Genomic DNA, 14,010 nt, shown 5'->3' with positions numbered 1-14,010 from the left:
TAAATAAATCACACTCAAAGAACCATCGAGTAGAAAGATGGTTGCCAATGACTGGAGGGTAAGGGAAATGGAGAGCCTATTTGTCAAAGGGCACAAATTTTCTGTTAATTCTCTGTTAATTAACTGTTGATTAAGTTCTGGTGATTACAGTGTCTAATACTGTAGTACATACTTGAAATAGGCTAAGAGAGTAGGTCTTAGGTGTTCTCAACAAACACACACACATACACACAGTCACCAAAACGTATTAACTTGATTGTGATAATCATTTCACAATATACACGTTTATGAAATCATCATGTTGTAGACCTTAAAAATATCACATTGGACAGTCTACACACGTACAATTTTTATTTGTTAACCATACTTCAATAAGGCTAGAAAAAAATTAGTTAAAAACCATGGCTACAAAAAAAAAAAAAATGTCTCCCACAAATTCTTAGCAAGGAAGGGAGAAACTGAAGAAAGGGCTCATCAATGATCAGAAAGCAAAAAAAACTTACCCAAAGGCCTAGTTTGTGGACTAATACATGCCATATCCTCCTCTTAGCCCTTAGAACCAGTGGATGTTACTTTATACTGCAAAAGACTTCTCAGATATGATTAAGAATCTTTAGTGGGAGATGATTCTGGATTAACTAGGTGATCTCTGTGTGTAATCACAGGGTCCTTATGAGAAGGAGGAAGAAAGTTTGACACAGAAGAGAAACAGATCATAGAATGACCAACAGAAAGTTGGAGTGATACAAAGGAGGAGTCACAAGCCAAGAATCAAATGGTCTCCAAAAGCTAGAAAAGGCAAGGAAACAGATTGTCTCCTAGAGTTGCCAGAAAGAACAGCCCTGCTAGCATCTCAACTTTAGCCCAGTGAGACTGACTTTGGACTTTTGGCATCCGGAACTTTAAGAGGACACGTGTGTGGGCTAAGGCACTGAATTTGTGATAGTTTCTAACAGCAGCAACAGGAAATTCATGCAAGCCCTGAGCATCTGATTGGGCAGATATAGGCTATTCCTTGACACAAGAGAAGCTAGGAGAATAAGTAGCCAGCAAACAGGAAGAAAACAGACATGATCCTATTAGACTTGTTTTGATTCACATCCTGGGCTTGGGTACGTTGCGAACCACAAACAAACTGGAGTTCTGTTATCATGTCAGTAGGGTCTCCCATATCAAGGTTCAAAAAAAATGTGAATTTTGAGATTATTTTTCCACGAGATTATTCAGATATTCAGTCACAATATTTAATAAGTGCCTAGTCACTTAGTTTAAAACTTCAGTGACTTGCAAAGCTCTCCTTTGTCTCACCCCTGCTTATCTTCCTGTCCTATCTCCCATCATTCTCTAGGGATCTAGCCTTACTGGTTTTTCAGCTTTTGTTACAAATTAGGTTTTCTTCCTCAAAGTTACCCCAGCAGGCCTTCAGTTTGCTTTCCATGAAAATCTCCCTAATCCAACTCAACTCCTATATTTTTACTTAGCTAAATTCCACTGACTTTTCAACTCTCAATTTACACAGTAATTCTTCAACATCATCCCCCCATCATCTGTTACTAAGTTCAGTTCAGTTCAGTTCAGTCGCTCAGTCGCGTCCGACTCTTCGCGACCCCATGAATCGCAGCACACCAGGCCTCCCTGTCCATCACCAGCTCCCAGAGTTCACTCAGACTCACGTCCATCTAGTCAGTGATGCCATCCAGCCATCTCATCCTCTGTCATCCCCTTCTCCTCCTGCCCACAATCCCTCCCAGCATCAGTCTTTTCCAATGAGTCAACTCTTCGCATGAGGTGGCCAAAGTACTGGAGTTTCAGCTTTAGCATCATTCCTTCCAAAGAAATCCCAGGGCTGATCTCCTTCAGAATGGACTGGTTGGATCTCCTTGCAGTCCAAGGGACTCTCAAGAGTCTTCTCCAACACCACAGTTCAAAAGCATCAATTCTTCAGTGCTCAGCCTTCTTCACAGTCCAACCCTCACATCCATACATGACCACAGGAAAAATCATAGCCTTGACTAGACGGACCTTTGTTGGCAAAGTAATGTCTCTGCTTCTGAATATGCTATATAGGTTGGTCATAACTTTCCTTCCAAGGAGTAAGCGTCTTTTAATTTCATGGCTGCAGTCACCATCTGTAGTGATTTTGGAGCCCCCAAAAACAAAGTCTGACACTGTTTCCACTGTTTCCCCATCTATTTCCCATGAAGTGATGGGACTGGATGCCATGATCTTTGTTTTCTGAATGTTGAGCTTTAAGCCAACTTTTTCACTGTCCACTTTCACTTTTATCAAGAGGCTTTTGAGTTCCTCTTCACTTTCTGCCATAAGGGTGGTGTCATCTGCATATCTGAGGTTATTGATATTTCTCCTGGCAATCTTGATTCCAGCTTGTGTTTCTTCCAGTCCAGCGTTTCTCATGATGTACTCTGCATAGAAGTTAAATAAGCAGAGTGACAATATACAGCCTTGACGTACTCCTTTTCCTATTTGGAACCAGTCTGTTGTTCCATGTCCAGTTCTAACTGTTGCTTCCTGACCTGCATACAGATTTCTCAACAGGCAGGTCAGGTGGTCTGGTATTCCCATCTCTTTCAGAATTTCCCACAGTTTATTGTGATCCACACAGTCAAAGGCTTTGGTATAGTCAATAAAGCAGAAATAGATGTTTTTCTGGAACTCTCTTGCTTTTTCAATGATCCAGCAGATGTTGGCAATTTGATCTCTGGTTCCTCTGCCTTTTCTAAAACCAGCTTGAACATCTGGAAGTTCACGGTTCACATATTGCTGAAGGAAGCCTGGCTTGGAGAATTTTGAGCATTACTTTACTAGCATGTGAGATAGGTGCAATTGTGCGGTAGTTTGAGCATTCTTTGGCATTGCCTTTCTTTGGGATTGGAATGAAAACTGACCTTTTCCAGTCCTGTGGCCACTGCTGAGTTTTCCAAATTTGCTGGCATATTGAGTGCAGCACTTTCACAGCATCATCTTTCAGGATAGTAGTGAGCACCTTGAAGTGAAAGTATTAGTCTCACAGTTGTGTCCAATTCTTTGACTCCAATGACTGTAGCCTGCCAGGCTCCCCTGTCCATGCAGTTCTCCAGGCAAGAATACTGGAGTGGGTAGTCATTCCCTTCTCCAGGAGATTATCCCAATCCAGGGATCAAGCTCCAATCTCCTGCATTGCAGGTAGGTTCTTTACCATCTGAGCCACCAGGGAGGTCTTATGATTACATAAAAGATGCTCGCTTAACTTCTTTTATGTAATCACAAGACTGACAACTACTTCTTTGATGTTGTATCTTCCATTAGTTCAGGGTAAACCCTGGTTCTAACAATAGAGGACCATCCTTAAGTCTAGAACAAGAAATTAGATCAACTCTATTGGCTTGCAAGGGAGCAAAACATAAGGCAACATAATTTTTCCTACCTGTATCACTGCTATAATCTGAATATTTGTATTCCCCTAGATTTCATAAGGGAGAAGGAAATGGCAACCCACTCCCGTATTCTTGCCTGGAGAATACCAGGGACAGAGGAGCCTGGTGGGCTGCCGTCTATGGGGTCGTACAGAGTTGGGCATGACTAAAGTGACTTAGCAGCAGATTTCATAAGTTGGAACCCTAACATCTGATATGATGGTATTAGAAGGCAGGGCCTTAGAAAGACACTTAGGTCATGAGGATGGGGCCCTCCTGAGTGGGATCAGAACCTTTGTTAAAGGCCCTAGAAGGCATGCTAGCTGCTGTGAAGTAATAGAAAATACATCAGTTGGTCTCTGCCCTTGGTTCATGGCACTGAGCCCTTAAAACCCTGTAATTTCCTAAATGATAAGAGTATTAGAAGCATCTACAAGTGCATCTTCTCTTCTAATATTTGGTCTTTCCCAGGAAAGGGAATCATGGGAATCTTTGACTTGTAACCAAGTCAGACAGAAGTTGTGGGTGACTTGGGGACCTGCCACTTGCCATTGGCAGCTTAAGTGGAGAGCAGAGGGGGTAGGCTGTCTCAGGGGACTGAGCCCTTCACCTATGGAGTCTGTGCTAACTCCAGCTAATGTCAGAGTCGAATTGAATTGCAGGACACTCAGCAGGTGTCACAAACAACTGTTTGGTGTGGGGGAAAAGAATCTATGCGAATGGTCTCAGAAGTGTTGAGTATGGTGGTAGCATGAGAGTTAAGGAGAAACACAGGATGAGTTTTTCTTTTCCATTCCCATTCCACCATGTGAGGACACACCACTCATTATGAACCATGGAGAGGTCCCTGACCAGAACAAAACCACGCTGGTGCCTTGATCTGAGGCTTCCAGACTCCAGAACTGTGCAAAATAAATTTCTGTTGTTTATAAGCCATACAGTCTTTAGAATTCCATTATAGCATCCCAGGCCGACCAAGACACTTACCATGAAAGCACTGATGTTTCCATGGGGGGTTGAACAATCTAACTCTTAGTTTCAAAGGTTTTCTTTGACATATTCTTCATCATAGTTCCCAGCAGCATGTCAGTTGTCAAAAAGGAGGCACTTTGAAAGAATATGCTAAGTGAGGTGTTGAAAAGTGCCCTCTCAGGACTTCCATGGTAGCCCAGTGGTTAAGACACCATGTTTCTACTGCAGGGGACTCAGGTTCAATCCCTGGTCAGGGAACTAAGATCCCACATGCCATGTGATGTGGCCAAAAAATAGGAAAAGAAAAAAGATAAGAATGGAAAAGAAAAGAAAAGTGCTCCCTCCACCCACACAGTCAAAGCTCTGTTTGCTTTATTGACAGCTCCATGCACAGACCTAGGCTGTAAGTGTTCTTTGAAGAAATAATATTTATTGAGTGAAGGCATCAAGCTAAGTGCTGGAGCTATGGAAGTGAACAAGATGGAGGCCTGGTCAACATAGTGGTCAAACACATCAAACTGCACAGGTCTGTGCTTCTTAAAATTTGGTCCACTAACCACTTGCATCAGAAACTCTTGCAGCATTTATCTTAAAAGAATATTCTTGGACCCCACCTTAAACCAATTGAATCAGATTTTCTTTGGGTATAAATGATTTGAGACCAATCAAAGTTGAAGAATCCTTGCCATAAACTGAAAACAAACATAAACAATTCTATTTTTTTTAGCTCAAGAAATTTTTTGTTCTCATTTGCTTGCCTCACATAGACACTCACCTTTTTTTCCACATATATTTAGCGCAACGTGTTGCAAACATTAGCTAGCACATCAGCTGAGCAATTCCAGGATCTTCATCTATTCCTCTATGCAACCATAGAACTAACACACCATTTATACCACAGAATAGCTTGCTCTTGGGGAATTGTGTTTCATCTAATTTCTTACAATTAATGAACAAGTTCTATCAGTTTTAATGGTGTTATCTCAGGCCTACATTTTGACATAAATTATTTATCCTACTAATTTAATGGCAAACAGTCACCAAGGTGAGCTTAAGGCAGTAATTTCACACGTATATTGGTTATAGGTTAATTATTTAGGTGCCACAACTAGCTTTGTGATAATGAACTCTCCTGGGCAGACCCCATAAAATACATTCCTCAGCTTTTAAAAAAAGGAGGTTTAATGCTTCAAAGTCTCTCATGCTGAGGTTTATGTAACTTCTGAGTTGTACTGAAATTTTATGAAAGAGACAGGAAATGTTTGTCCCAAGCAAAAGACTGAGACTGGGATGAAGGAAGAAAGAGCAAGTGTATTTGCAAATCTTTATATGAAACTTCTGAAAATTAGTAGTGCCTTTAGTCAAAGAATTATGAGACTTAAAAAATTAAATGCCCACATTTTATAGCATATCATATTTTTTAAAGTCTTTTAAATTCTTCATTCTTACTATATAACCTTAATATTTATAATATTTTTGAAATTAATTTTTATTATAGTTGATTTATAATCTTGTGTTAGTTTTTGCTATACAGCAATGTGAATCAGTTTTATATATATAAGAATTTGCTACAACGGTGGTTCTCAACAGCTATGATGTCACATTGGAATACTCTAAATCTTCTGCAGGCATGTGCCAAAATTTGATCACTTAAATTTTTATTTATTACAAAATAGGATATATACAATGAGATCCAAGAGGGATTGAACAGTTTACACAAAGTGACATATTGCAGGATGAAAGCCCTGAAGAGTAAGAGATGCAGTATTAAGCCACAGCTGTTGAGAAATTACTGAAAAGTTTGAGACATTTTTTTCCTGAGTGCATGAATCATCAGGTTAAACATCTCTCTCAAATAGTAACACAAGGCTGAAGTGCTACCCAATGAACACAGTGACACTGATAGATATGTTATTAATGTCTTCAAAAATTCTGGCAAAAATTCTATGCTCAAAACCCAAAAAGTTGAAAACTGCTGCCATACAGAGTAATAAGGGCTATGGCACAGATATGCACACTATTTAAGGACATAGAAGAGGAACTCATTCTGTTTGAGTTTGCAGACAGCAGGTTTGCCTTGAGTAGTTGAAATCATGGAAGAACATAATGTAACCTATGTGGGTGATTACTGTCTTTTTCCAAATAACCAGGAAAATAGTGAACAGAGAGTTCGACAGTTCCCTTGAGAAGAGAACAGACAATGGGTTGGGGAGGAAAAAGTATTTCTGCTCAGATGGTCGAAGATCCATCATCCCATCATTTGGCTATCCACATCATCTCCATCTATTTTCCCTGCATAGTAATTAGCCATATTTCCTCTTGTCTTCTGAAGCTAAGAGACATATTAAACCAGCAGGCCAACATTTCACCTCTGCAAATCTGACAGCATTTAGGCAATGTGAGAAATGCAAACTTTTCAACTGCTGATCCCAGTATAAATCCAAAAACTCTCATATCTGTGTCATTCTCTTGACCCATAATCTTCAGGAAATCCTTTTAGTTCTTCTTCCCTGCTGAGTTCATTATTTTCTCCCTTGTCCCTTTGCTCCATTCAACACTTAGAATGAATCTCAAATCTATGAGCTCCCTCCTAGAAAAGCCCAGCCATCCTTCGTGCTTCTGTGCCAGGCTCTCATATTCACAGGAGTTTCTGTAAAGGTCTGATATATTCTCAGTTTTCTGATGAGCAACAGATAAGCTCTGCAGTTTATGTTGGTAGCTTTGGAGCATTCTCTATTATGCCTCATTTTAGTTTTTTTCTTCTTTGTTTTGTGTTTTGCTCATGGGCATACTCATGTTTTTCAGAAACTGTTTAAAGTGTCATTAAAAAACAAACTATCATTTCAGTTCTCTGTGTTTTCTAAGACTCTCTCACTGTGAATTACTGTAGAATTAACTACCTATGTAATTATTTCATCCCCTTAAATAACACCATTGTTTTACCTCCTATATGTTAAATATCTTATAATGGGTGGCAGGATCAAATAAGATTTCAGCATTTATGTAATGTTAGACCTGGAATGAACATAGTCCTTTGATGAACAACTATTGGTCCCAGAGGATAAGTCCTGCCCAGTTTCTTTGTAGGATTTAAGACCTAATTTCAGCATGAATGATTGGAAAAGTGCCTCTAAAAATAAAACCTTTATTTTTTTATTCTTAATTGATTTATAGGATAACTATGTGTTCAAAATAATAGTAGTAACAATGTATTCAATTATGTATGTTCATGTATTTATGTATGCTTTTATATAAAAGAAATGAATAGCAGCAAGGATATAAAGGGTAGGAAGGAGGAATTAGAAACATTTTGTTTTTATAAAGTACTTACACTATATGTGAAGCAATCTAGTGTCATTTGAAAGTGGCCTTGGATTAGCTGTAAATGTATATTGCAAACTCTAAGCAACCACTAAAAAAGTAAAAGAAAAAAACAACAAAAAAACAGACTGTTGATATGAGAAAATAGAATCACATAAAACTTTCGATTAAAACCATAAAAGGCAGAAAAAGTACAGGAAGACAAAACAGGAACAAGGATAAATGACAACAAATAGAAAAGAATAGCAAATATGATATTACTCCAACTATATCAATAAACAGCAGTTGTCTAAATACATCAATTAAAAATAGAAATTGTTTGAGTAGATTAAAAAATACCCAAATATATGTTGTCTCTAAAAATTCCCTTTAAATATAGAAACACATATAGATTAAAATAAATGGCTGGAGAAAGATGTACCATGCTAACACTAATCAAACAAATCACTATACCACAAAGGCCCATATAGTAGAAGCCATGGTTTTTCCGTAGCTTTTTCTGAGGAGGCAATGGCAACCGACTCCAGTACTCTTGCCTGGAAAATCCCATGGACGGAGGAGCTGGTAGGCTGCAATCCATGGGGTCGCTAGGAGTTGGACAAAACTGAGCGACTTCACTTTCACTTTTCACTCTCATGCATTGGAGAAGGAAATGGCAACCCACTCCAGTGTTCTTGCCTGGAGAATCCCAGGGATGGGGGAGCAGGGTGGGCTGCTGTCTATGGGGTCACACAGAGTCAGACATGACTGAAGCAACTTAGCAGCAGCATGGTTTTTCCAGTAGTCATGTTTGGATTTGAGAGTTGGACCATAAAGAAAGCTGAGCACTGAAGAATTGATGGTTTTGAACTGTGGTGTTGGAGAAAGCTCTTGAGAGTCCCCTGGACTGCAAGGTGATCTAACCAGTCAATCCTTAAGCCACCTGATTTACTGGAAAAGACCCTGATGCTGGGAAAGATTGAAGGCAGGAGAAGGAGATGACAGAGGATGAGAAGGTTGGATGGCATCACCGACTTGATGGACGTGAATTTGAGCAAGCTCTAGGAGGTGGTGATTGACAGGGAAGCCTGGAGTGCTGTAGTACATGGGGTCACAAAGAGTCGGACCCGGCTGAGTGACTGAACTGAACTGACCACCAGTCAAAAGAAAGCAGGAGTAACTATAGCAATTTTAGCTAGAGAAAACTTCAGAGCAAGGAAGATTTTCATGGGTAAAGAAAAACATTAGATATTGATAGAAAAGGTCATTATTCCAAGAAGACATAACAACCTTTAATATGTATGTGCTTGACAACAGAACATCAAAATACATGAGGCAAAAATTGATAGAACTACAAAGAGAAATAGATGAATGCACTGTTATATAGCTGAGACTTCAACCCTCTTCTATTAGAAATGGAAAGATTCAACAGGAAGAAAATCAGTAAGGACATAGTTAAACTCTACACCTCCATCAATCAACAGGATATAATTAATAACTCCTGACTACTTTATGTAACAGCAGAATACAGATTTTTCTCAAACTCTCACAGAACATTCTACAAGGTAAACCACATTCTGGGTCAGAAAACACATCTCAACAAATTTAAAGGACAGAGAAATCATGCAATTTGTACTCTTAGACAGCAATGGAATCAGACTAGAGGTCAATAACAGGAAGATAGCAGAAGAATTTCAAAGTATTTGCAGATTAAATAACAGACTTCTAATCACACATGTCAAAGAAGAAATTTCAATGAAATTAAAAACAATATTTTTTACTAAATGCAAAAGTTCAGTTCAGTTCGGTCACTCAGTTGTGTCCTACGCTTTGCGACCCCATGAACCGCACCACACCAGACCACCCTGTCCTTCACCAACTCCTGGAGGCCACCCAAACTCATGTCCATCGAGTTGGTGATGCCATCCAACCATCTCATCCTCTGTCGCCCCCCGTCATCCTCTGTCACCACCACCCCCCCAGACCTCCTACCCTGCTTCTCCTCCTGCCCTCAATCTTTCCCAGCATCAGGGTCTTTTCCAATGAGCTACCAAGCCATGAAAAGACAAGGAAGAAACTTAAATGCATAATTCCAACTGTATGACCTTCTGGAAATGGCAAAACTATGGAGACGATAAAAGATGAGTGGTTGCCAGCAGGTGGGAGGAAGGAAAGCACACACAGGCAGAACACAAAGGATCTGGGTACAGTGAAACTAATCTTTGCTGTACTATGGTGGTGGACACACACCATTATGCATTTTGCAAAATCCATAGAATGTATGACAGTAAGAGTTAACCTCAATGTAAATCAGGGAGGTTGAGTGATACTGAAGTGTGAGGGTCCGTTTATCGTAATGAATGTAGCACTCGAGCATGGATGTTGATAGTCAGGGGAGTTGTGCACTGTAGAAACAGGAGGTATATGGGACTTTTCTGTGTTTTCTGCTCAATTTTGCTGTGAACCTAAAAAATAAACTTCATTAATTTGGGGAGCAGGACAGGGAAGTAAATGACTCATCCAAGGTCACAGAACCAGGGTGAATATTTGAAGCCAGAGCCCCTGTTTTTCAGTTCAACATTTTCCCTTTCCATCAGGCTCGCATTCTTCTATCAGATTTTATTTTTATTTCTTACCTTGAAAAAAATAGAGAAAATATTTATTTGCTATGTGCTCTCTTCTTTGTAGAATTTAGCTTACTCTTTCATAATTTCCCAAACATTCCTCCAGTTACATCCTGATTAAAGCAATATATATTATTTGTAATGAGAAAATGGGGATTGGACTCATTTGTACTTCAGAATTTTCCTAAGGCTGCATCTTAACTTTTTAGGAGTGTACAGTTCAAATACCTCTTTTCTCCTTTCTGAGTATCTGATATGTCTTCTCAGGTGCACATTGCCTTCTGAAGCTTCAAGTAGATCATTCCCATGCCAAGAGTTGTTCAGTGTCATAAATTTTAATTTCTTGATTATCTGTTCAAGCATAATCTGTATTTCATTAGTATTACTTATTTCTCCCTAGAGAAAACTCCAGACATCTTACATCTGTTTCTCATAGTCTGATATAAATAATGATGATAAACTGTACATACAAAAAGACAGTGTACTGTTTCACAATATTTTCTACTATAAGTCTTGTCAATTCAAACTCTCTTTTATTGAAGTTAACGTTCTATCTTTTATAATCTTAGTTGCAGCAGGCATAGTAGACAAATATTGTGAATGGGCATTATTTCCTACCTTTCATATCCAGCATCTGCAGACTGTTTATCCTCCATCAGGAAGTCAGCTAAAATAAATGTCTAGTGATTTGGATAGAGTTCTCCAGAATTCTTTCAACTGAGATTTGAAGAATTAAACTAACCTCTACCTTAAGGCTGAGGCATTATTATGCTGAAACTTGAGATAATGGGCTAAATAGAAATCCTGTCACTTAACATCCTCCTGAACCTAAACACAAAAGGAAGAAATTTGGAGTTGAATTAATATTTCTCTTTCAAAAATGAAGCAAAACGCATTTGGAATAATTCCCTTTGAGAAATATGACCTGTATGATTTCACTGTGTGCATTACGGTTGCAGTTTGTAGGAATATGGAGAAAGGGGAGAGGAAATACAGAAGGAAACAAAGGAGAATTTGGTTTGTCTTTAGTCCTCTCAGAAATTATTAGTTTGGTCATAAAGCATAATAGGATCACGAAATAATCTGAAGGAGTGTATTAAGGAAAAAAAGATGAGCAGAGAAAGTCCTGAGGACTGGTCAGCGGTGTGTACTAGCCCTTTTTCCCCTGGGACTCAGCATACCTGGAGAAAATCATAATTTGCCTTGGTTTAAGGAAGGTAAGAGTAGATGAATGGTTTAGGGTTTGTTTTGCTTTGGCTTGTCTTGTTTCGTTAAGAGGGTATAGAATATGTGGTTCATCAGAGATAGCACCCAATCTAGAATTAAAATTGCTTCATTCATTCATTCAACAAAATGTCTATTTGAGGAAATGGCAATTAAGCTGAGATCTACAGGATGGAAAGCAAAAATAAAAGACTTCTAGGTAAAGGAAACATCACATGTCAAGGCTTACAGGTATAAAGAGTTTTGAGAAGGACAAAGATCAATGCAGTTACAATATAAAGTCTAAACAGAAAATTGGCATGATATGTGGTTAGGAATACAAACAGCAGCCTTTGCAGGTAAGGTCTTGAAAGGCTTTACAAGGAGTGTGAATAACTGTCTTAGGCCCACTAAAGGGCATTCAATGATGGGGGGCTAACGACTCACATACTTTTTAGGTTAAACTTTGTATAATAAATAGATTAGAACAGTGGTTCTCAATAGAGGGTGATTTAGTTCAGAAGGGACAAGTGGCAATGTGTGCAGACATTTTTGGTTGTCATAACTGAGGAGGGAAGGGGGGGACTGCTACTAGCATCTAGAGGGTAGAGACCAAGCATCTGCCAAACATCCTGTTATGCACAGGACAGCTCCTCCACACCCAGCTCCCACAATTCACAACAAAAAAAAAGCGTCTGGCCTAAAATGTACATTGTGCTGAGATAGAAAAATGTCAGGTTCAAAGAGGCAACCAAAAATACAGGAAAATTAAGTTAACTTACTGTTTCATCAGTAGTCTCTGCAAGAGATGATGGTGTTTACTCAAATGGAGAGTAGTGAAATGGAGGCAATCAGATGGATTCCAGATCCAGTTTAGAGAAAAACTGATGGAACTAGACTTCAGATTTTGGTTATTGCAGACTTGATCATTTAAATCATCACTGAAGACTACTAACAAAGGTGGAATACATGGCTTTTAAAAAAGTCTTTTCAAGATAATTAAACAGCTAACAAATAAGTGAGACATCAATACACCAAACTTGGTCAATAGATTAAGATCCAAGGTTTGGATCATATGCTCCATTCAAGACACCAGCAAATCAAAAGAAAAGAAATAATAACGTTTTGGATCATAAGAGGGAGCCGGTTATATCCTTGGACGAAAACAAAACAAAGCAAAACAAAATAAAACAAAACAAACACATTACAATAAGAGAACAGCAAGAAAGATAATGAAGCATGGGGGGCGGTGAGTAAAAGACGATCAAATATTCAAAAGTACATTGGCTCCTGCCTTGTGCACTGCCAGAGTTCCAGCATAACTAACAAGGCCAACACTTGTATTATAACAAAGGTTTGTGTTTCAGAAATTGGTTCCTATGGCAAACGTGTACCATCGGAAATAATTTCCCTAATTTAAGAAAGTTATAAATGGTGTTTGAGTGCAGCATATGATCCAAATTTTGGTTTCATGTCACAGAACTCAGCTAGTAGCTGAAATGACACTTGCAATGACATTTTGCATACCTTAGGAACCCCAATAGTGATAATTTAGCCTGTCAATGCCACTTACATACTCTGCATAGGTCTATACTGAAGTAGTGATGAATGAGCCTAGTTCGATTGCAATAATTTCACCAGTGTTTGGGAATTGTCTGATACAAAGCCAATCCTATATTTTATCATTCAATGGACACGAACTTGGGCAAACTCCGGGAGACTCTGAGGGACAAGGAAGCCTGGCATACTGCAGTCCACGGGGTCATGAGGAGTCGAACACACCTTGGCAACTGAACAACAACATATTTTATCGCGTTATCTGACTTAGAACATTCTGTCTTCATTCTGGGTCATCATTAAGGCATTATCAGCTAGTAAAATCTCAGTATAAACTCTGAAAACACAAAGTTAAAGGCATAATAACTGGATTAAATTAGAATTATGCAGCAATTTTTATATACTCAGTACATTTTGTTATTTTCAAGCATGATATACATTAATATTAGAAAAATGCTTATACAGATTGCTGTGTTTGGGAATGTAATTCTCCATTTCAGATGCTCTTCCATGGTTGGGAGCTTTTTTGTTATTGTTGTTGGTTTTAAATTGTATCATACAGTTCTTTTAATTTTTAAACTATGTAATGTGATACATAATTTTTATTTTCTAAAAAAGGTATAAAAATAAACTCTTAGAATTTTTCTTAATATCTTTTTATAAAATTAATGGAGATAGTATGGATTTTAGAGCATAGATTTGGGTTTTGGTCTTGATTTTTCTTATGATCGATATGACTTTAAATTTATTATTTTATTTCTCTGGCATTCAGTTTTCTTGCCAGAAAATTGGAAAAAAATATTTCAAAGAGTTCTGGTGAGGATTAAGGACATTATTATCATTAATGTTTATGATAAAAAGGTCAAGTAGAATGTAGACCCTCAAAGAATAGCCATTTTCTCTGCTTTTTCCTTGGGTATGTTGTAAGCTACTTCATAAGA

This window comes from Bubalus kerabau, chromosome 15, assembly GCF_029407905.1.
Source record: "Bubalus kerabau isolate K-KA32 ecotype Philippines breed swamp buffalo chromosome 15, PCC_UOA_SB_1v2, whole genome shotgun sequence".
NCBI lineage: Eukaryota > Metazoa > Chordata > Mammalia > Artiodactyla > Bovidae > Bubalus > Bubalus kerabau.
The sequence above is the reverse complement of the archived record's forward strand: the minus strand, read 5'-3'. Positions refer to the sequence as shown.